The sequence below is a fragment of the Pongo abelii genome, chromosome 3, assembly GCF_028885655.2.
Source record: "Pongo abelii isolate AG06213 chromosome 3, NHGRI_mPonAbe1-v2.0_pri, whole genome shotgun sequence".
Lineage (NCBI taxonomy): Eukaryota > Metazoa > Chordata > Mammalia > Primates > Hominidae > Pongo > Pongo abelii.
The window spans coordinates 66,825,235-66,848,910 of NC_071988.2; positions in this window are offsets into that span (position 1 = coordinate 66,825,235).

Sequence of the window (23,676 nt, forward strand, 5' to 3'; positions counted from 1 at the left end):
TATCACTCACAGAATCCATAAGCCTAAAAACAGACCTATCTTTCAGTGGAAATTCAGTCTTTCTTGCTATTAAGACCTGAAAGGAATTTCTCCTGTAATTCCTTATAAGAGGAAGCTAGGTCAAAGTCAGCTTTGTCTTTTGAAACTCCCTCACCAGCCCAAAAACAATGCTTCCCTTTCTTCAGACTTTCAACATGTTCCTTTGGTTTTTCATTTCAGAAATATTTATCGAATACCTACTATGTACCTGGAATGTGTATGAGATACTGGGGAATACAATAGTAGGCAGAACAGGCCCAATCTTGCCATTATGGAGAGAGACGAATTTCTTCTTAAATCATGTAAATAAATATATACAATTGCTATATATATTTTTGTACACACACACACATTTGTGTGCAAGTTTCTATAAAACAATATGTGAGTACGTATAATTAAAAACTGTGGTTAATGCTGAAAAGGAAACTACAAGGCATCTAAAAACAAGTGACTTGATCTACCCTGGAAGGTCAGAGAAGGCCTTCCTAAGGAAATGAAGTTCGCACTTGGAATGAAAGGAGGAATAAGTACCATCTCTAAATAGAAGTATATTTAACACTACACTGTGCCGTATCTTTTTCTATTGTTTAACAGGGAGGAAATCTGATCTTGTTTTCCAAATTTCCCCATGGATGCTGAGCTCCTGCAGGTATAGATTATGTCTCCTCCTTCAGCATCGCCATCATGTCTCAACGATGTCAGGGATGTTGTAGTACTCCATAAACCCTCAGTTCAGCCAACTGTCGCTGAATGAGAAGAGAATACAGTTTGACGCTACCACCATCAAACATGCTCAGCAAGAAAATATAGCTCCCTTTACCCGCAACTCTCAGTACTTTGAACTTACAAATATTTTAATTGACAGGAAATTCAAATACATCTTCCAAGCACTTTATTTTTATTACAAGTTTTGGGGGAGATTGGAGTTCCCCTGGAGAGAAATTTGAACCGGAGAGCTGGAAAGGCCCGTGCTTTGTTACAAACTGAGAATTTCTCTTCATATGCTGTTTTTCTTCTGCTCACGGTTAATGATATTTCAATATTCCCTCTGCAGCACCAGGCAGCACCTGCAGACCTGTTCTCTTGCTCCTACTATAACAAATTGCTAATTACTCACAAACACCACCAAATTGTTTTAGCAAGCCTCTGAGGTCACTGCACCAGGCTCAGTTTCTCTCCTCCTTATCTTTTTTTCTTCCTCCTTCCTATCTTCCTTCTCTCCCTTCTCTTTTCTTTCCTCCAACATATATACTATCTTTTCCTGCCTTCCTCTACTGGACCTCCTTCTCAGGATGTAAAAAATCTGAAATCTCATGATCAGAGGCTGCATAATGGCTCAAAACCTACTGAGGGCAGAGATTTTGTGCTTGGTAACTTAACGCCCAGTCTCTCTACTCCCTAGACTGGAGCTTTACCTGCCCAGATTTACAGGCAATGAAGCCTGGCCTTGAGGGTATCTACATGTTTGTGGGGGAACGATCAAATTATGGGGAAAAGAAATAAAGATTGGGAGAATGGAAGGAACTGGTGTCCCTATCTTTCACGGAGAAGAAGCAAATAGCAAGGGAAGATATAAATAATGAAACCCATGGGAGTGAGCAGAAAGCAAGATTAGAACCTAAAGAGAAGATCCTCAATGGTGAATGGGCAAGACAGAGTTAGGGATGTCAGAAAGCAGAATTTAAAGAAATTCCCAAAGTCATGGACATAAGAGAGAGAGCTTAGTCTTGGGCTGAATCTGAAAGGGATGAGTTGTTATCGTAGGCCCTTTGCTTGTCTAGACATCTTGTTGATAGCACAGTGATAATAGAATGTGAAGATTAACTGTTGAGCTCTAGTTTTGGATGACCTTGCTTCTTAAGCTATATGACCTTGGCCAAGTGACTATCTAAGCCTTGCTGTCTAATCTGTACAATGGAGAGAATAACACAAGAGTTGTAGTTGTCCAACACATGGGAGATCCCATTATTTCTTCTTATTCTGTTACTATAATAACTATACTATTACACTACTATAAGTGTTAACACATGGTAGATACTAAAAAACAATGTTGATTATCAAAGGTATGTATGTGCCATATACAAATAATCAGGGAAGTTTTCCTTATAAGATAAAGTGCAACCAATTAGACTTTTAACATGTTCTCTCATAGACTACAAACATTGTCTGGATATTAAAGAGCTTGCTTTAGCCTTGGAAGTACCCATGTGGCCAGAGAGCACTGTCTTGTGCTTATTTTCCTGGATGTGTCCCTATCACACAATTGGTCTGCTTCATTCTTTGGGAGTTACAACCTGCCAATGGAAACAACAGCTTCCTCTTCCCTCAGGCCAACAAGCTATACTATGGAAAGGAAAACAGGCCTCTTGAACTGCACTTAGCTACAACCTTGATTTCAGGCAGCCAGGAGCTCAGAGGCTAGACCTCTGGGTTGATGCTCCGTGGGCAAAGATCACTTTCCTGATGATGTAGATTTCTATCTACAGCATGGCAAGAAAAACAGCAGCATGTAACCTGCACTCTTCATGACCCTGACGATGTTATTGTTAGGACCACCCATGCCAATTTGGATGACTAAAGAAAATGATAAAACATCTCAAATAAACCAAATAGAGATGTCAAAATATTAGAAGGGTCAGATCCAATTTGGAATAGTGTGTTGAATTTTGGACACCGTATTTTAAGGGAATACCTGAAAGTTGTGTTCCCAAGGATAGCAACAAGATGAAAAAGAAAATGATAATTTATGGAACACAGCACATAGACGTGTCAGGTATTGAATAAAGAGCTAAAAAAACCATTAAAAGCATCATTCCATGGAATGTTTATCACGACCCCATAAAAGAGCTAACGTGGTCCCCATGTGACAGATGAAAACATAGTTATTAGGGGGGAGGTTCCAAGATGGCTGAATAAGAACAGCTCCAGTCTGCAGCTCCCAGCATGAGCGACGCAGAAGATGGGTGATTTCTGCATTTTCAACTGAGCTTTGAAGAGAGTAGTGTTTCTCCCAGCATGGAGTTTGAGATCTGAGAATGGACAGACTGCCTCCTCAAGTGGATCCCTGACCCCCGAGTAGCATAACTGGGAGACACCTCCCAGTAGTGGCTGACTGACACCTCATACAACCCAGTGGCCCTCTGAGATGAAGCTTCCAGAAGAAGGATCAGATGGCAACATTTGCCGTTCTGCAAACAGGGTCTGGAGTGGACCTCCAGCAAACTCCAACAGACCTGCAGCTGAGGGTCCTGACAGTTAGAAGGAAAACTAACAAACAAAAAAGGGCAACAACACCAAAATCCCATCTGTATGTCACCATCATCAAAGACCAAAGGCAGATAAAATGACAAAGATGGGGAGAAACCAGAGCAGAAAAGCTGAAAATTCTAAAAATCAGAGTGCCTCTTCTCCTGCAAAGGAGAACACAGCTCCTCGCCAACAATGGAACAAAGCTGGACAGAGAATGACTTTGATGAGTTGAGAGAAGAAGGCTTCAGACAATCGGTAATAACAAACTTCTCGGAGCTAAAGCAGGATGTTTGAACCCATCACAAAGAAGCTAAAAACTTTGAAAAAAGATTAGATGAATGGCTAACTAGAATAAACAGTGTAGAGAAGACCTTAAATGACCTGATGGAGCTAAAAATCATGGCATGAGAACTATGTGATTCATGCACAAGCTTCAATAGCCAAGTTGATCAACTGGAAGAAACGGTATCAGTGATTGAAGATCAAATGAATGAAATGAAGCGAGAAAAGAAGTTTAGAGACAAAAGAGTAAAAAGAAATGAACAAAGTCTCCAAGAAATATGGGACTATGTGAAAAGACCAAATCTACATCTGATTGGTGTACCTAAAAGTGATGGGGAGAATGGAACCAAGTTGGAAAACAATCTGCAGGATATTATCCAGGAGAACTTCCCCAATCTAGCAAGGCAGGCCAACATTCAAATTCAGGAAATAGAGAGAACGCCACAAAGATACTCCTTGAGAAGAGCAACTCCAAGACACATAATTGTCAGATTCACCAAAGTTAAAATGAAGGAAAAAATGTTAAGGGCAGCCAGAGATAAAGGTCAGGTTACCCACAAAGGGAAGCCCATGAGACTAACAGCGGATATCTCAGCAGAAACTCTAGAAGCCAGAAGAGAGTGAGGGCCAATATTCCACATTCTTAAAGAAAAGAATTTTCAACCCAGAATTTCATATCCCGCCAAACTAAGCTTCATAGCAAAGGAGAAATAAAATCCTTTACAGACAAACAAATGCTGAGAGATTTTGTCACCACCAGGCCTGCCTTACAAGAGCTCCTGAAGGAAGCAATGAACATGGAAAGGAACAACCGGTACCAGCCACTGCAAAAGCATGCCAAATTGTAAAGACCGTCAATGCTAGGAAGAAACTGCATCAACTAACGAGCAAAATAACCAGCTAACATCATAATGACAGGATCAAATTCACACATAACAATATTAACCTTAAATGTAAATGGGCTAAATGCTCCAATTAAAAGACATAGACTGGCAAATTGGATAAAGAGTCAAGACCCATCAGTGTGCTGTATTCAGGATACCCATCTCACATGCAGAGACACATATAGGCTCAAAATAAAGGGATGGAGGAAGATCTACCAAGCAAATGGAAAGCAAAAAAAAGGCAGGGGTTGCAATCCTAGTCTCTGATAAAACAGACTTTAAGTCAACAAAGATCAAAAGAGACAAAGAAAGCCATTACATAATGGTAAAGGGATAATGCAACAAGAAGAGCTAACTATCCTAAATATATATGCACACAATACAAGAGCACCCAGATTCAAAAAGCAAGTCCTTAGAGAACTACAAAGAGACTTAGACTCCCACACAATAATAATGGGAGACTTTAACACCCCACTGTCAACATGAGACAGATCAATGAGACAGAAAGTTAACAAGGATATCCAGGAATTGAACTCAGCTCTGCACCAAGTGAACCTAATAGACATCTACAGAACTCTCCACCCCAAATCAACAGAATATACATTCTTCTCAGCACCACATCACACTTATTCCAAAATTGATCCCATAGTTGGAAGTAAAGCACTCCTCAGCAAATGAAAAACAACAGAAATTATAACAAACTGTCTCTCAGAGCACAGTGCAAACAAACTAGAACTCAGGATTCAGAAACTCACTCAAAACTGCTCAACTACATGGAAACTGAACAACCTGCTCCTGAATGACTACTGAGTACATAACAAAATGAAGGCAGAAATAAAGATGCTCTTTGAAACCAATGAGAACAAAGACACAACATACCAGAATCTCTGGGACACATTTAAAGCAGTGTGGAGAGGGATATTTATAGCACTAAAAGCCCATAAGAGAAAGCAGGAAAGATCCAAAATTGACACCCTAACATCACAATTAAAAGAACTAGAAAAGCAAGAGCAAACACATTCAAAAGCTGGCAGAAGGCAAGAAATAACTAAGATCAGAGCAGAACTGAAGGAAATAGAGACACAAAAAACACTTCAAAAAATCAATGAAGCCAGGAGCTGTTTTTTTTGAAAAGATCAACAAAATTGGTAGACTGCTAGCAAGAATAATAAAAAAAGAGAGAAGAGTCAAATAGACGCAATAAAAATTGATAAAGGGGATATCACCACTGATCCCACAGAAATACAAACTACCATCAGAAAATACTAGAAACACCTCTATGCAAATAAACTAGAAAATCTAGAAGAAATGGATAAATTCCTTGACACATACACCCTCCAAAGACTAAACCAGGAAGAAGCTGAATCCCTCAATAGACCAATAACAGGTTCTGAAATTGAGGCAATAATTAATAGCTTACCAACCAAAAAAAGGCCGGGACCAGACAGATTCACAGCCGAGTTCTACCAGAGGTACAAAGAGGAACTGGTACCATTCCTTCTGAAACTATTCCAGTCAATAGAAAAAGAGGGAATCCTCCCTAAATCATTTTATGAGGCCAACATCAACCTGATAGCAAAGCCTGGCAGAGACACAACAACAAAAAAAGAGAATTTTAGACTAAAATCGATGAACATCAATGCAAAAATCCTCAATAAAATACTGGCAAACTGAATCCAGCAGCACATCAAAAAGCTTATCCATTATGATCAAGTTGGCTTCATCCCTGGGATGCAAGTCTGGATCAACACATGCAAATCAATAAACATAATCCAGCATATAAACAGAACCAAAGACAAAAACCACATGATTATCTCCATAGATGCAGAAAAGATACAAAATTCAACAGCCCTTCACGCTAAAAACTCTCAATAAACTAGGTATTGATGGGATATATCTCAAAATAATAAGAGCTATTTATGACAAACCCACAGCCAATATCATTCTGAATGGACAAAAACTGGAAGCATTCCCTTTGAAAACTGGCACAAGACAGGGATGCCCTCTCTCACCACTCCTATTCAACATAGTGTTGGAAATTCTGGCCAGGGCAATTAGGCAATAGAAAGAAATAAAAGGTATTCAACTAGGAAAAGAGGAAGTCAAATTGTCCCTGTTTGTAGATGACATGATTGTATATTTAGAAAACCCCATTGTCTCAGCCCAAAATCTCCTTAAGCTGATAAGCAACTTCAGCAAAGTCTCAGGATACAAAATCAACATGCAAAAATCACAAGCATTCCTATACACCAATAACAGACAAACAGAGCCAAATCATGAGCGAACTCCCATTCACAATTGCTTCAAAGAGAATAAAAGACCTAGGAATTCAACTTACAAGAGATGTGAAGGACCTCTTCAAGGAACTACAAACCACTGCTCAGTGAAATAAAAGAGGACACAAACAAATGGAAGAATATTCCATGCTCGTGGATAGGAAGAATCAATATTGTGAAAATGGCCATACTGCCCAAGGTAATTTATAGATTCAATGCCATCCCCATCAAGCTACCAATGACTTCCTTCACAGAATTGGGAAAAACTACTTTAAAGTTCATATGGAACCAAAAAAGATCCCGCATTGCCAAGACAATCCTAAGCCAAAAGAACAAAGCTGGAGGCATCACACTACCTGACTTCAAACTGTACTACAAGGCTACAGTAATCAAAACAGCATGGTACTGGTACAAAAACAGATATATAGACCAATGGAACAGAATAGAGCCCCCGGAAATAATACCACACATCTACAACTGTTTGATCTTGGACAAACCTGAGAAAAAAAAAAAGAAATGGGGAAAGGATTCCCTATTTAATAAATGGTGCTAGGAAAACTGGCTAGCCATATGTAGAAAGCTGAAACTTTATCCCTTCCTTACATCTTATACAAAAATTAATTCAAGATGGATTAAAGACTTAAATATTAGACCTAAAACCATAAAAACCCTAGAAGAAAACCTAGGCATTACCATTCAGGCTATAGGCATGAGCAAGGACTTCATGACTAAAACACCAAAAGCAATGGCAACAAAAGGCAAAATTGACAAATGGGATCTCATTAAACTAAAGAGCTTCTGCACAGCAAAAGAAACTACCATCAGAGTGAAGAGGCAACCTACAGAATGGGAGAAAATTTTTGCAATCTACCTATCTGACAAAGGGCTAATATCCAGAATCTACAAAGAACTTCAACAAATTTACAAGAAAAAATCAAACAACCCCATCAAAAAGTGTTCAAAGGATATGAACAGACACTTCTCAAAAGAAGACATTTATGCAGCCAACAGACACGTGAACAAATGCTCATCATCACTGGCCATCAGAGAAATGCAAATCAAAACCATATTGAGATACCATCTCACACCAGTTAGAATGGGGATCATTAAAAAATCAGGAAAAAACAGGTGCTGGAGAGGATGTGTAGCAATAGGAATGCTTTTACACTGTTGGTGGGACTGTAAAGTAGTTCAACCATTGTGGAAGACACTGTGGCAATTCCTCAAGGATCTAGAACTAGAAATACCATTTGACCCAGCCATCCCATTACTGGGCATATACCCAAAGGATTATAAATCATGTTGCTATAAAGACACATGCACACGTATGTTTATTGCGGCACTATTCACAATAGCAAAGATTTGGAACCAACCCAAGTGTCCATCTATGATAGACTGGATTAAGAAAATGTGGCACATATACAGCATGGAATACTATGCAGCCATAAAAAGGATGAGTTCATGTCCTTTGTAGGGACATGGATGAAGCTGGAAACCATCATTCTGAGCAAACTATCACGAGGACAGAAAACCAAACACCGCATGTTCTCACTCATAGGTGGAAATTGAACAATGAGAACACTTGGACACAGGGTAGGGAAGATCATACACCAGGGCCTGTCATGGAGTGGGGGGAGGGAGGAGGTATAGCTTTAGGAGATATACCTAACGTAAATGACGAGTTAATGGGTGCAGAACGCCAACATGGCACATGTATACATATGTAACAAACCTGCACGTTGTGCACATGTACCCTAGAACTTAAAGTATCGTTAAAAAAAAAGAGAGAAAAAAAGAAAACATAGTTACTAGGGAACTATAGGTAAATTTTCTAAAGTCACAGCTGAAAAGCTATGAAGATGGGTTACAACCTGAGGTCTGTAGCTCTCCAAAGTCTGTTTACAATTACAAAGATTTGGATCATGATTTTTCAGGAGGATCTGGAAGCACTTGAAAATGGTTGAGATGGAGAAGATTTGGCTAAAAACAGACAAGGTATCTGTTTTCATTGTAAAAAATTAAAAAAATTTTTTTTTGTTCTATTTAGCTATGGACTTAGCTCCTAGGAAGAGTTTCTTGGAAGCAGATTTTGCTTAATAGTAGGAATTTATTAATAGCCAGAGCTGCTGCACAGAGAAATGCAGAGACTTTGGCAAGCTCTGACCTTCCCAAAATATTCAAGCAGGGCCCAGTGTTCTTCTGACAAGGATGTGGTAAAGGGATCCCCAACGTCAGGTGATGCGCAAGCCCTTACTTTTAAGATCTCCTCAATGCTGAGATTATGCAATCCTAAATTAATATTCACACTGAGTCTTATTGGTTCCTTATTGGGCCAGCCCTCATGTAGAGCCATGTCTTTTCTTTTTTTTTCAACTTTTATTTTAAGTTCAGGGGTACATGTGCAGGATGTGCAGATTTGTTACATAGGTAAATGTGTGCCATGGTGATCTGCTGCACAGATCATCCCATCACCAAGTATTAAGCCCAGCATCCATTCCTATTATTCCTGATGCTTTCCCTCCCTCTACCCCTCCAACAGCCGCCAGTGTGTGTTGTTCTTTCCATTTGTCCATGTGTTCTCATCATTCAGCTCCCACTTATAAGTAAGAAGATGCAGTGTTTAGTTTTCTGTTTCTGCATTAGTTTGCTGAGGATAATGGCATCCAACCCCATCCATGTCCCTGCAAAGGACATGATCTCATTCCTTTTTAGGGCTGCATAGTATTCCATGGTGTATATGTACCACATTTTCTTTATCCAGTCTATCATTGATGGGCATTTAGGTTGATTCCATGTCTTTGCTATTGTGAATAAGTGCTGCAATGAACATACATGTTCATGTGTCTTTATAATAGAATGATTTATATTCCTTTGGGTATATACTCAGTAATGGTATTGCTGGGTCAAATGGTATTTCTGCTTCTAGGTCATTGAGGAATTGCCACACTGTCTTTCCCAATGGTTGAACTAACTTACACTTCCACCAGTGGTATAAAAGTGTTCCCTTTTCTCTGCAACCTCACCAGCATCTGTTTTTTGTTTTTTTTTTTACTTTTAAATAATAGCCACTCTGGTGTAAGATTGTATCTCATTGTGGTTTTTATTTGCATTTCTTTACTGATCAGTGATGTTGAACTTTCATTCATATGTTTGTTGACCACATGTATGTCTTCTTTTTCTTTTTCTTTTTTTATTATACTTTAAGTTCTGGGATACATGTGCAGAATGTGCAGGTTTGTTACATATGTATACATGTGCCATGGTGGTTTGCTGCACCCATCAACCCATTATCTACATTAGGTATTTCTCCTAATGCAATCCTTTCCCCAGCACCCCCACCCTCTGTGACTTTCCTCTCCCTGTGCCCGTATGCTCTCATTGTTCAACCTCCACTTATGAGTGAGAACATGTGGTGTTTGGTTTTCTGTTCCTGTGTTAGTTTGCTGATAAGGATGGTTTCCAGCTTCATCCATGTCCCAGCAAAGGACATGAACTCATTCTTTTTTATGGCTGCATAGTATTCTAGGGTGTATATGTGCCACATTTTCTTAATCCAGTCTATCATTTGGGTTGGTTCAAAGTCTTTGCTATAGTGAACAGTGCTGCAATAAACATGTGTGCATGTCTTTATAGTGGAATTATTTATAATCCTTTACATATATACCCAGTAATGAGATTACCGGGTCAAATGGTATTTCTGGTTCTAGATATCTGAGGAATCACCACACTGTCTTCCACAATGGTTGAACTAATTTACACTCCCACCAACAGCATAAAAGGGTTCCTATTTCCCCACATCATCTCCAGCATTTGTTGTTTCCTGACCTTCTAATGATCGCCATTCTAACTAGCATGAGATGGTATCTCATTGTGGTTTTGATTTGCATTTCTCTAATGACCAGTGATGATGAGCTTTTTTTCATATGTTTGTTGGTGGCATAAATGTCTTCTTTTGAGAAGTGTCTGCTCGTATCCTTTGCCCGCTTTTTGATGGGGTTGTTTGTTTTTTTCTTCTAAGTTTGTTTAAGTTCCTTGTAGATTCTGGATATTAGCCCTTTGTCAGATGGATAGATTGCAAAAATATTCTCCCATTCTGCAGGTTGCCTGTTCACTCTGATGATAGTTTCTTTTGCTGTGCAGAAGTTCCTTAGTTTAATTAGTGGGAATTAGTCAATTTTGGCTTTTGTTGCCATTGCTTTTGGTGTTTTAGTCATGAAGTCTTTGCCCATGGCTATGTCCTGAATGGTATTGCCTAGGTTTTCTTCTAGGGCTTTTATGGTTTTAGGTCTTACGTTGACATCTTTAATCCAGCTTGAGTTAATTTTTGTACAAGGTGTAAGGAAGGGGTCCAGTTTCAGTTTTCTGCATATGGCTAGACAGTTTTCTCAACACCATTTATTAAATAGGGAATCCTTTCCCCACTGCTTGTTTTTGTCAGGTTTGTCAAAGATCAGATGGTTGTAGATGTGTGGTATTATTTCTGAGGCGTCTGTTCTGTTCCATTGGTCTATATATCTGTTTTGGTACCAGGACCATGCTGTTTTTGTTACTGTAGCCTTGTAGTACAGTTCAAAGTCAGGTAGTGTGATGTCTCCAGCTTTGTTCTTTTTGCTGAGGATTGTCTTGGCTATATGAGCTGTTAATTTTTAATTTTTTGTTTTTTTGACAGAGTCTCTCTCTGTCACCCAGGCTGGAGTGCAGTGGCATGATCTCAGCTCACTGCAACCTTTGCCTCCTGGGTTCAAGCAATTCTCCTGCCTCAGTCTCCTGAGTAGATGGGATTACAGGGGTGTGCCACCATGCCACATATGGGCTCTTTTTTGGTTCTATATAAATTTTAAAGTATTTTTTTCTAATTCTGTGAAGAAAGTCAATGTTAGCTTGATGGAGATAGTATTGAATCTACAAATTACTTTGGTTGGTATGGCCTTTTTCATGATATTGATTCTTCCTATCCATGAGCATGAAATATTTTTCCATTTGTTTGTATCCTCTCTTATTTCCTTGAGCAGTGGTTTGTAGTTCTCCTTGAAGCAGTCCTTCACATCCTTTGTAAGTTGTATTCCAAGGTATTTTATTCTCTTTTTAGCAATTGTGAAGAGGAGTTCACTCATGATTTGGCTGTTTGTCTATTATTTGTGTACAGGAATGCTTTTGGCTTTTGCATGTTGATTTTGTATTCTGAGACTTAGCTGAAGTTGCTAATCAGCTTAAGGAGATTTGGGGCCGAGATGATGTGGTTTTCTAAATATACAATCATGTCATCTGCAAACAGAGACAATTTGATATCTTTGTTGGTTTAAGTCTGTTTTATCAGAGACTAGGGTTGCAACTCCTGCTTTTTTTTTTTGCTTGCCTTTTGTTTGGTAAATCTTCCTCTATCCCTTTATTTTGAGCCTATGTGTGTCTCTGCATGTAAGATGGGGCTCCTCAGTACAGCACACTGATGGGTCTTGACTCTTTATCCAGTCTGCCTGTCTGTGTCATTTAATTTTGGCATTTAGCTCATTTATATTTAAGATTAATGTTGTTATGTGTGAATTTGATCCTGTCATTATGATACCAGCTGGTTATTTTGCCAATTAGTTGATGCAGTTTCTTCATAGTGTCGATGGTCTTTACAATTTGGTATGTTTTTGCAGTGGCTGGTACCAGTTTTTCCTTCCCATATTTAGTGCTTCCTTCAGGAGCTCTTGTAAGGCAGGCCTGGTGGTAACAAAATCTCCCAACATTTACTTGTCTGTAAAAGATTTTATTTCTCCTTTGCTTATGAAGACTATTTTGTCTGGATACGAAATTCTGGGTTGAAAATTCTTTTCTTTAAGAATATTGAATATTGGCCCCAACTCTCCTCTGGCTTGCAGGGTTTCTGCAGATAGATCCACTGTTAGTCTTATGTCTAGTCTTCCCTTTGTGGGTAACCCAATCTTTATCTCTGGTTGCCCTTAACATTTTTTCCTTCATTTCAACCTTGGTGAATGTGAAAATTATGTGTTTGGGGTTGCTCTTCTCTATTAGTATTTATGGTGTTCTCTGTATTTCCTGAATTTGAATGTTGGCCAATCTTGCTAGGTTGGGGAAGTTCTCCTGGATAATACCCTGAAGAGTGTTTTCCGTCTTGATTCCATTCTCCCTGTCACTTTCAGGTACACCAATCAAATGTAAGTTTGGTCTTTTCACATAGTCCCATATTTCTTAGAGGCTTTGTTCATTCCTTTTAATTCTTTTTTCTCTAATCTTGTCTTCACACTTTATTTCATTAAGTTGATCCTCAATCTCTGATATCCTTTCTTCTGCTTTATCTATTTGGCTATTGATACTTGTGTATGCTTCACAAAGTTCTCATGCGGTGTTTTTGAGCTCCATTATGACATTTATGTTCTTCTCTAAATTGGTTCTTTTAGTTAGAAATTCATCTAACCTTTTTTCAAGAATCTTAGCCTCCTTGCATTGGGTTGGAACATCCTTCTTTCAGCTCAGAGGAGTTTGTTTTTATCCACCTTCTGAAGCTTCTGTCAATTCGTCAAACTCATTCTCCATCCAGTTTTGTTTCCTTGCTGGTGAGGAGTTGTGATCCTTTGGAGGAGAAGAGCATTCTGGTTTTTTGAATTTTCAGAATTTTAAGCTGGGTTTTCCTCATCTCTGTGGATTTATCTACCTTTGGTCTTTGCTGTTGGTGACCTTTGGATGGGGTTTCTCTGTGGATGTCCTTTTTGTTGATGTTGATGCTATTCCTTTCTGTTTGTTAGTTTTCCTACTTACAGTCAGGGCCCTCTTTTGCAGGTTTCCTGGAGGTCCACTCTAGACCCTGTTTGCCTGGGTATCACCATCAGAGGCTGGAGAACAGCAAAGATTGCTGCCTGTTCCTTTCTCTGGAAGCTTCATGCCAGAGGGGCACCTGGCAGATGTCAGCCGGAACTCTCCTGTTTGAGGTGTCTGTCGACCCCTGCTGGGAGGTATCTCCCAGTCAGGAGGCATGGGGGTCAGGGACCCACTTGAGGAGGGAGTCTTTCCCTTAGCAGAGCTTGAGCACCATGCCAGGAGATCTGCTGCTCTTTTCAGAGCTGGCAGGTAGAAACATTTAAGTCTGCTGAAGCTGTGCCCACAGCTGCCCCTTCCTAAGATGCTCTGTCCCAGGGAGATGGGAATTTTATCTATAAGCCCTTGACTGGGGCTGCCTTTCTTTCAGGGATGCCCTGCCCAGAGAGGAGGAATCTAGAGAGGCAGTCTGGCTATAGCGACTTTGCCAAGCTGTGGTGGGCTCCACCCAGTTTGAACATCCCAGTGGCTTTGTTTACACTGTGAGGGGGAAACCACCTACTGAAGCCTCAGTAATGGCAGACGCCCCTCCCCCCACCAAGCTCAAGCATCCCAGGTTGACTTCAGACTGCTGTACTGGCAGTGAAAATTTTAAGCCAGTGGATCTTAGCTTGCTGGGCTCCACAGGGGTGGGATCTACTGAGCTAGACCACTTGGCTCCCTGGCTTCAGCCCTTTTCCCAGGGGAGTGAATGGTTCTGTCTCACTGGCTTTTCAGGTGCCACTGGGGTATGAAAAAAAACTCCTGCAGCTAGCTTGGTGTCTGCCCAAATGGCTGCCTAGTTTTGTGCTTGAAACCCAGTGCCCTGGTGGCATAGGCACCTGAGGGAATCTCCTGGCCTTCAGTTTGTGAAGTCGGTTGGAAAAGTGTAGTATCTGTGCCAGAGAGCACCATTCCTCATGGCACAGTCCCTCACAGCTTCCCTTGGCTAGGGGAGGGAGTCCCCTGTCTTCTGCGTTGATCTTGCTGGGAGCTGCAGACTGGCCATCTTGTCAGCCACTTGTGTCTTCTTTTGAGAAGTGCCTGTTTATGTTCTTTACCCACTTTTTAATGGGATTGTTTGTGGATTCCAACAGCATATCAAAAAGCTTATTCATCAGGTTCAAGTAGGCTTCATCCTGGGAATGCACGGTTGGTTCTACACATGCAAATCAATACATGGGATTCATCACATAAACAGAACTAAAGACAAAAGCCACATGATTATCTCAATAGATGAAGAAAAGGCTTTTGATAAAATTCAACATCCCTTCATGTTAAAAACTCTCAGTAAACTAGGTACTGAAGGAACATACCTCAAAATAATAAAAGCCATATATGGCAAACCCACAGTCAATGTCATATGGAATGGGCAAAAGCTGCAAGAATTCCCCTTGAAAACTGGCACAAGACAATGATGCCCTCTCCATCACTCCTATTCAATATAGTATTGGAAGTTCTGGCCAGGGCAATCAGGCAAGGGAAAGAAATAAAGCATATTCAAATAGGGAGAGAAGAAGCAAAAGTATCTTTGTTTGCGGATGACATGATCCTATATCTAGAAAACCTCACCATCTCAGCACAAAAGCTTCCTATGCTGATAAGCAACTTCAGCAAAATCTCAGGATATCAAATCAGTGTGCAAAAATCACTAGCATTCCTATATACCAACAACAGGCAAGCAGAGAGCCAAATCATGAATGAACTCCCATTCCAAATTGCTAGAAAAAGAATAAAATACTTAGGAATACAACTAACAAGGGAAGTGAAGGACCTCTTCAAGAACTAGAAACTACTGCTCAAAGAAATCAGAGAGGAAACAAACAAATGGAGAAACATTCTATGCTTATGGATAGGAAGAATCAATATTACGAAAATGGCCATATGCCCAAAGTAATTTGTAGATTAAATGCAAATCCCATTAAACTACCATTGTCATTCTTCACAGATTTTGTTTTGTTTTGTTTTTTGAGACAGGATCTCACTCTGTTGCCCAGGATGGAGTGCAGTGGTGCCATCATGGTTCACTGCAGCCTCAACCTCCCAGGTTCAAGTGATCCTCCTGCCTCAGCCTCTCAAGTAGCTGGGACTACAGGCACCTGTCACTATGCCAGGCTAATTTTTGTATTTTTTTTTGTAGAGACGGGGTTTTGCCATGTTGGCCAGGCTGGTCTTGAACTCCTGGTCTCAAGCAATTCACCTGCCTGAGCAGGGGATCCATGCTCCAAAAGTGCTGGCATTACAGGCATGAGCCACCATATCCAGCCTAAATGAGGACTTTTCTAATCTCAGGTGATAGAAAGCCTAACTCAAACTAGCTTAAACAAAAAAATAATAAAAATGGAAATAGATAAATATGCAGGAAAATATTGGCTTAAGCAACCGATAAGTCCAGAGATGGTCATGACTAGAAATACCACAGTGAGAAGCCACCAGATCCAGAGGTACAAATCAGGATCTGATGTCCTTCTTTTCATCTCTCAGCTCTGCCCCATCTTTACTGGTCAACTCTCCAACAGGCTTTCCTCTTATAAGAGCTTGTAGCATCACAAGGCTGCCAGAATTCTAGGGGTGACATCCTTCCAAGTTCAAAACCACCAGGAAAAACAATAGCAACAACAAAAAGCTAAACTGAGTGTGCTGATCCCAACATTCTCATCAAGTCCTATGACTCACTTTCATAAAGCTGGCTCAGGTACCTATTACTATGTCCAGAGAAATGGAGTGGTCCGATTGGCTTGGCTTAGGCCGATTTTAAATTCCCAGGAGCCCACCCAGAACATGTTGACAGAAGTAGGGGAAAAATGGATCTTTTTACTCTTTCAGAGAGCATTGCTAAGGACCTACTATGTGAATAGAACATTATGTTGAGCACCACAAAGATGACTGAAAAATCAAAACTGTTGGGTTTGACAAATAAAGAAAAAGGAGATTCATTTGCCATGAATGCAATTTCAGAAGTGGCTTAGAATCATCATTCCAGCTTTGTATTAAAAAAAAAACCTTACTTTTCTTATACTATGAAATCAAGAGAACCACTCACTGATTCTCAACTGGGGCAATTTTACCCAGTCCTCACCTCCCACCCTGCCCCCACCTTTGGGGGACATTTGACAATGTCTGAAGACATCTCTGGTTGTCACAACTATTGGTATCTTGTAGGTAGAGGCCAGGGTGCTGCTAAATATCCTACATTTAATTCACAGAACAAGACCTTACAACAAAGAATTACCCAGCCCAAAAGTTCAGCAATGCTGAGGTTGAGAAACCCTGCTCTAACTCAACGCACATGTAAACATGCTTTTGCAATGTCTGGAGCCTTCCAGTTATAGGTGAGACCTTTGTACTGTAATAGCCAATAGCACTACAGTACAGCTTTAAAACAGACATTGTATGCCACAGTCTTGGTAGGAAAGAAGAGTAGAGTACCAGGCCTGGGTTCTGGCTCATCCAAAGGCACTACTAGTAATTGTTCACAGGTGCTTAATCACATACTTTTTTTTTTTTTCATTGTTTTTCAACTATCCCCAGCTGGAACTCATGCCACATTACCTTTCAGCTTCCATCCTGATCATGAAACAATCAGTAACCCAGAATCACTAGAAATTCATACCTGCTGGAAACTATCTGGATAGCTAATAAATTGCACAGGGTTTCTGTCAAACACATATCTCTAATTGGTCAAGAGACCTAACTTTATTTCAAAACTATTTGCTTGCATCTTAGATTGGTGTTCCAGATGTCAAGGACAGCATCCTGTTGACGATCTGGGAACCATGCCAAAAATAACGGCTGAAAGCACTCTAAGGAATTGACTTCACGCTCTCTGCATTGGGCTAGTTGGCCAGTGCCAGTGGTCGTGTTAGGATTATAATTGAATTTGTGCTGTACAATCAGACTTCACGGTCCAAAAACTTCATCAGCCTACAATGAAGCTCTTCCTGTATTGTGTTAGCAAGTTTGAAGCAGCCCCACAGACTGGAGGGTAGAACATGAAAGAATGTGATTGGAACTGTATTATTTCAAGCCAACACTGCCTCATTTTGAATTAAAAAAAAAATCACTTTGAGGTCATGTGCGTTCAAAAACTCCAACACAATCATTTTATTTATCCAGTTTTGTCAACAAGGAAGCACATAAACCAATCATTTGACCAAATCAGCATTGATTTTTCTTCAACCAGTTGTTCTCAGCCTTGACTTCACATTGGAACCACTTATGGAGCTTTTATAAACCTGGTGTCCAGGCCACCTGCTAGACCAATCAAATAAGAATTTCTGCAAGTGGATCGGGAATCAGTATGTTTAAAGCTCTCCTCGTGATTCAAAAGTGCCCCTCCCCACATTTTCATACTTCACACTTTATGTTCCAGGTATAGTGAATGACTTAAGGGGGTTTAAACTATAAGCATGGCCTGAGCCACACCACCAGAGAAGGAGGAAGGAAGGGAGGAAGGGAGGATACAGGGAAGAAGGAAGGGAGGGAAGAAGAGATCAAGGGAAGGAGGAAAGAAGAAAGGAAGACAGGAAGCAGGAAGAACAGAAAGGAAATTGTCTCAGACCATTGCTGTAGGCTCATTATACTTGAAGTTGGGGTTTCATTTACATATAACTTCCTCTCCACTAACAATAAAGAAGTAGATCTTCAGTTCTCTTGTGCAGCAATAACTCTGGAATGTAAAAGTGGTTTTCTACAGTTTATGCAATTGGAAAAGAAAATCATAAATACTTCAGACCAGAGAATGTCGCCAATGTTGGAATAGACAATTTTCTGTATTATTACCTGTTTGCCCAGCTAATAAAAATATTCAGAGACAGCCAAATAGTCAGTGTGGTGGTGGAGGCCAGGGGAGAGACTTCTCAACTTCATGTTAGCCCATTTAGCAAAGCTCTAATAACTTCCAGACCTTTAAGTCAGGCTTAAAAATAGACCACAGCTCTCTTATGAGTCCTAGGCCTCTCTAGGGTCATGGGAGTCCATTGACAGCACCACCCCCTAAGCTCAGATATTCCTAAAGAAATGGAACGTAAAGAGGTAGGGTACACTTCCTTCCTCTCCAGTGCTAGAGAGTTCTCCTTCAGCAATTAGCCTCTTTGCAGGAATTAAAACTACACTTAAAAACGTCGTAAATTCTCCCTGAGTTATGTTTTTGCAAGCTTAAGTTCCTAATACAAACTGTTTCCTGAAATGAATGACCAGCTGGAGAGAATATATTTTGGATTCTGCAGTCATGAAGGCCACATGTCCATCTCAGCCTAGCTCCCCTTCTTCCTATGTGCTTCTTAAAGCTTCTGATGTCTCATCACTAAATTACTCACTGTCATTCCCAGTGCAGACAGGAATGTTTGGGATCTCTTCAAGCAGGGAAGGGAGGTGGATGTCAGGGCTGATGAGGAGAGGTGTGGGGCAGGAGTTCTACTTGGCTGAGCCCTCCCACCCACAGTGAGTTTCATGTTTATACTTTCAACTTTCTCTCCAAATCATCAACTCCGAAGAGTCACAGAAATGAACGGGCAGAATTCAAAGATGACGTTGCATTACATCAACTTACTACATACCCCATTGGCAATCTACAGTGCCTGTAGTGCACTATGAATTAATACTTTTATAAATCCTGAATTGCATCATTACATGGCATTGCTTTTTTATGGGTTAAATGTGTTAATCTATTAAATGTAAACATTTAAAATATACAATTTCTTAAAACACATTTGGATATGCCTGTAGTGTTAATAAACTGAAAACTCTGTAGTGGTCAAGGTCTCACTTAAATTCCGAGAGGCCAAGGTAACACAGCATATAAGGAGATGGTCATTGCAGACCTCCTAGAGGGAGAGAGGTACTCGATGTGGCCTCCTTTCTGCTCGGCTGGGGGAGAGGAGTGGTAGCTCTTTGATCTCCTACTTGCTGACAGAGCCACATTTGGCTCTCCCTGAAGCTGGCATAAAGGAGAGGCTAAATCCCTTTTGAGTGGCTCCTCCCCAACAGAATGCAAACAGATGGGCCTGGTGGGGAGAAAAGCCCCTCAGGAGAGAGGACTGTTGAATAACTCTGCCTGTGGGCTGCTGCCTCACGCCTCCCCTGGTGAGTTACAGAGGCTGAGTTCAAAGGAAACACATGAACAGCTCATCCACTCTTTAGGATTCAAGTGTCATTATCTTGAGAAGCTGAAGTATACCTAGACCTTGAATTGAAGACCTTTAAGCATGTATCTGTGAGTTGTTTCTCAGATGATAATTGAAGGTGGACAATTCTTTTCTGTGTCCTAGCAGCCTGAGTAGAGTACTGGTGATAGAAAGAGGAGAATGAGGCAGTTAGGCTAAATAATAAAAAAGAGTCAGTTCTACACTGGTTGTGATAATGGAATCAGAGATGGCATGTTCCTTTCCTATTGCTGTTGCAACAAATGACCACAAATTTAGTGACCTAAAACAACACAAATTTATTATCTTAGAGTTCTGGAGGACAGAAGTCCAAATGGGTCTTACTGCACTAAAATCAAGTTGTCGGCAAGGCTGGATTCCTTTGGAAGCTATAGGGGAGATCCTGTCTTTCTTGCATTCCTCGCATTCCTTGGCTAGTGGCTGCTTTCCTCCATCTTCACAGCCAGCAAGGATGGGCCAGGTCTCACACTACATCACTGTGGTTCTATCTTCTGATTCCCTCTTCCACATTTAAGGGCCCTTGTAATTACATTGGGCCTACCCAATAACCCAGAATAATCTCCCTTATTTATAAGTCAGCTGATTAGAAGCCTTAATTCTGTTTCCAACCTTAATTCTCTCTTTACCATGCAATCTAATGTATTCACATGCCCTGGGAATTAGGATGTAGATGTCTTTGGGGGGGTCAGGATTCTGTCTATAACAGATGACATGTATTAATTACAACTGGAGATCAAGCTGTCCTTTATTAACAGACATTTATTGAACACTAATTTGCCCCAGGGATATAAAGAAGAATTAAGAGTAAAAAGAAAAAAGCCATACAGGGCTCCAAAAATGCTGGGATTATAGGCGTGAGCCACAATGTCCAGCCATTCTGAGGATTTTAGATGAAATAATGTGTGTAGAGTAGGAAGCAAAATCAGACCTCTAGGAAACTTTAGTTTCCTTTCTCCTCCACCAGTCTTCACAGTGGAGAAAGAATGGAGCTGTCATCTGCTATGTTGAACTTTGATCTTTACCCTCAATAATCATAGTTAACAAGACAGTTGTCATCAAGAACTTAATCACAGAACCACATTGTGATCTGAACATGGATTCAGGCCTCCCATAAACCTCTAAAACAATCTTATCTGGATCATTTGAGGTCAGGAGTTCAAGACCAACTTGGCCAACATGGTGAAACCCTATCTCAACTAAAAATACAAAAATTAGCCAGGTGTGGTGATGTGTGCCTGTAGTCCCAGCTACTCAGGAGGCTGAGGCAGGAGAACCTCCCGGGAGGTGGAGGTTGCAGTGAGCCGAGATCAGGCCACCGCACTCCAGCCTGGGCAAGAGAGCGAGACTCCATCTCAAAAAAAAAAGAAAAGAAAAGAAAAGCCATACAGGGTCCACCAACTCCATTCTCCAGGAACTTCTGATGACAGTGATGGGGAGCTTCAAAGTATTTGGCTACAAACCTTGGGTGGTTTGTAAGAACTAAGCAAAGAGCTTGGCAAAATGAACACTTAAATTATTTTAATCCTTATTTTTCTTCTTTAAAGGGTGAAGATTTTCTTCTTATGTCAAAAGTTCCTCCTTCATTCATCTGCTTGAAACAAAATCAGCTCGTCAGTGCCTTTTGGATTTTGGGGAAGGTTCACTTCATTTTTCCTAGACAGAGCCCATCACTCTGCCAACCCCAGCATGTCCTCAAGGTGTCATTCACTGCTGATCACAGTCCTCTCCCCACACTTTCAGATGTGCCTGGTAGATTTCTGCTTTAAGATGCTAAGATTGGCTGGGTGAGGTGGCTCATTCCTGTAATCCCAACACTTTGGGAGGCCAAAGAGGGAGGTTCCCTTGAGCCCAGGAGTTTAAGACCAGCCTGGGCATCATAGAGACATCCTGTCTCTACAAAAATAAAAATTAAAAAATGAGCCGGGCATGGTGGTGCATGCCTGTAGTCCTGTTTACTCAGGAGGCCAAAGCAGGAGGATCACTTGAGCCCAGGAATTTGAGAAATTTCTGAGTTGTTGGCTTATTGAAATTGGCTTATTGAATATTCTTAATATCATTTCTTTGGATACAAAATATGTTCCCAGGAGAATTGGTCCAATAAAATAAAATGAGAGGCCAATGTTATGATTCGTGAGATAAACGCTTGGCAAACACAGCCATCACCAGCATCAGAAAGCCTGGCATCTCTTGTACAAGTTCTGGAGAAAATTAGAGCTTAAGAAAAGCTAAGTCCAAGCCTGCTTTTCCTAAACATTGTAGATTTGCATATGCTTGTGTGTACACACCACACACACACACCACACACACACACACAACACACACAGCACACACACAGCACACACACACACCACACACACCACGCACCACACACACACACCACACACACACACCCCACATACTCCACACACCACACACATACACCACACACACCACACACACACCACACACACCACACGCACCCCAAACACCCCCCACACCACACACACCACACCACACACACACTCACACACACCACACCATACACCACACACACCACATACACCACACACCCCCTACACACCACACGCACACCCCACACGCCCCACACACCACACACACACCCCCCACATACACCCCACACACCCCACACACACCACACACTCCACACACTCCACACACACCACACCACACACACACACCCCACACACCACACCACACACACCCCACATACCACATACACCACACACCCCCCACACACAGCCCACACACCACACACACCCCACACACACACCCCACACACCACACACCCCACACACACACACCCCACACACCACACACACCACACACCAAACACATACACTACACACCACATACAACCCCCACACACCCACACCACACACATCCCACACACAACACACACAACACAGACACACGCCACATGTGCCACACACACACATCAAACACACCACACACACCCCACACAGCACACACACACCCCACACACCACACACACACACCACATCACACACAACACACCATGCACACCACACACACCACACACCCCCACACACACACCACACAACCCCCACACACACCACACACACACCACCACACCACACACCACACACCCACACACACCCCACACACTCACCACACACATAGAACCACACCACACACACAACACACACCACACCACACACATACAACCACACCACACACAACACACCACACACATGCAACCACACCCCACAACACACACACATGCCACACACACATACAACCACACCCCACACAACACACACACAGACACACCACACACACACACAAGCACATCACACACACAACCACATCCCACACCCTACACACACACACCACACACACACACCACACACACACCACATGCCCCCACCCAACACACACTCCACACACTGTTTTAAACAGTACCCAGGATTTGTATTTATCACATAATACTGGCTAATTTGTGTTTATCACGTATGGTAAGACAGACATGGAAATGACTGTCAAGAAGAAAGATCTTTTTTTTTTTAAAAAAAAAAAAGGTGGGATCTCCCTCTGTCACCCTGGCTGGATGCAGTGCTGCAATCACGGCTAACTTCAGCCTCGATCTCCTGGACTCAAGCAACCCCCACCCGGCCTCAGCCTCCTGAGTAGCTGGGACTACAGGCATAAGCCACCTCACCCAGATAATTTTTTTTTTATTTTTTGTAGGGACAATGTCTGGCCATGTTGCCCAGGCTGGTCTCAAACTCCTGCACTCAAGTGATCCTCCTGCTTTGGCCTCCCAAAACTCTGGGATTATAAGCATGAGCCACCATGCCCAGCCTGGAAGAAGTTTGTATAGGCACAGATCCCTAGATGCAGGAGGCACAGCACGCCACGCAGGGCCACCTGGGGAAGCACCCAGATCAACCAGGAGGCACAGGGAATGAGGGGGAAATGTGAGCAGGAGGTTTTCTTGTGTTTTTTTTTCAGGAAGGAAAGGGC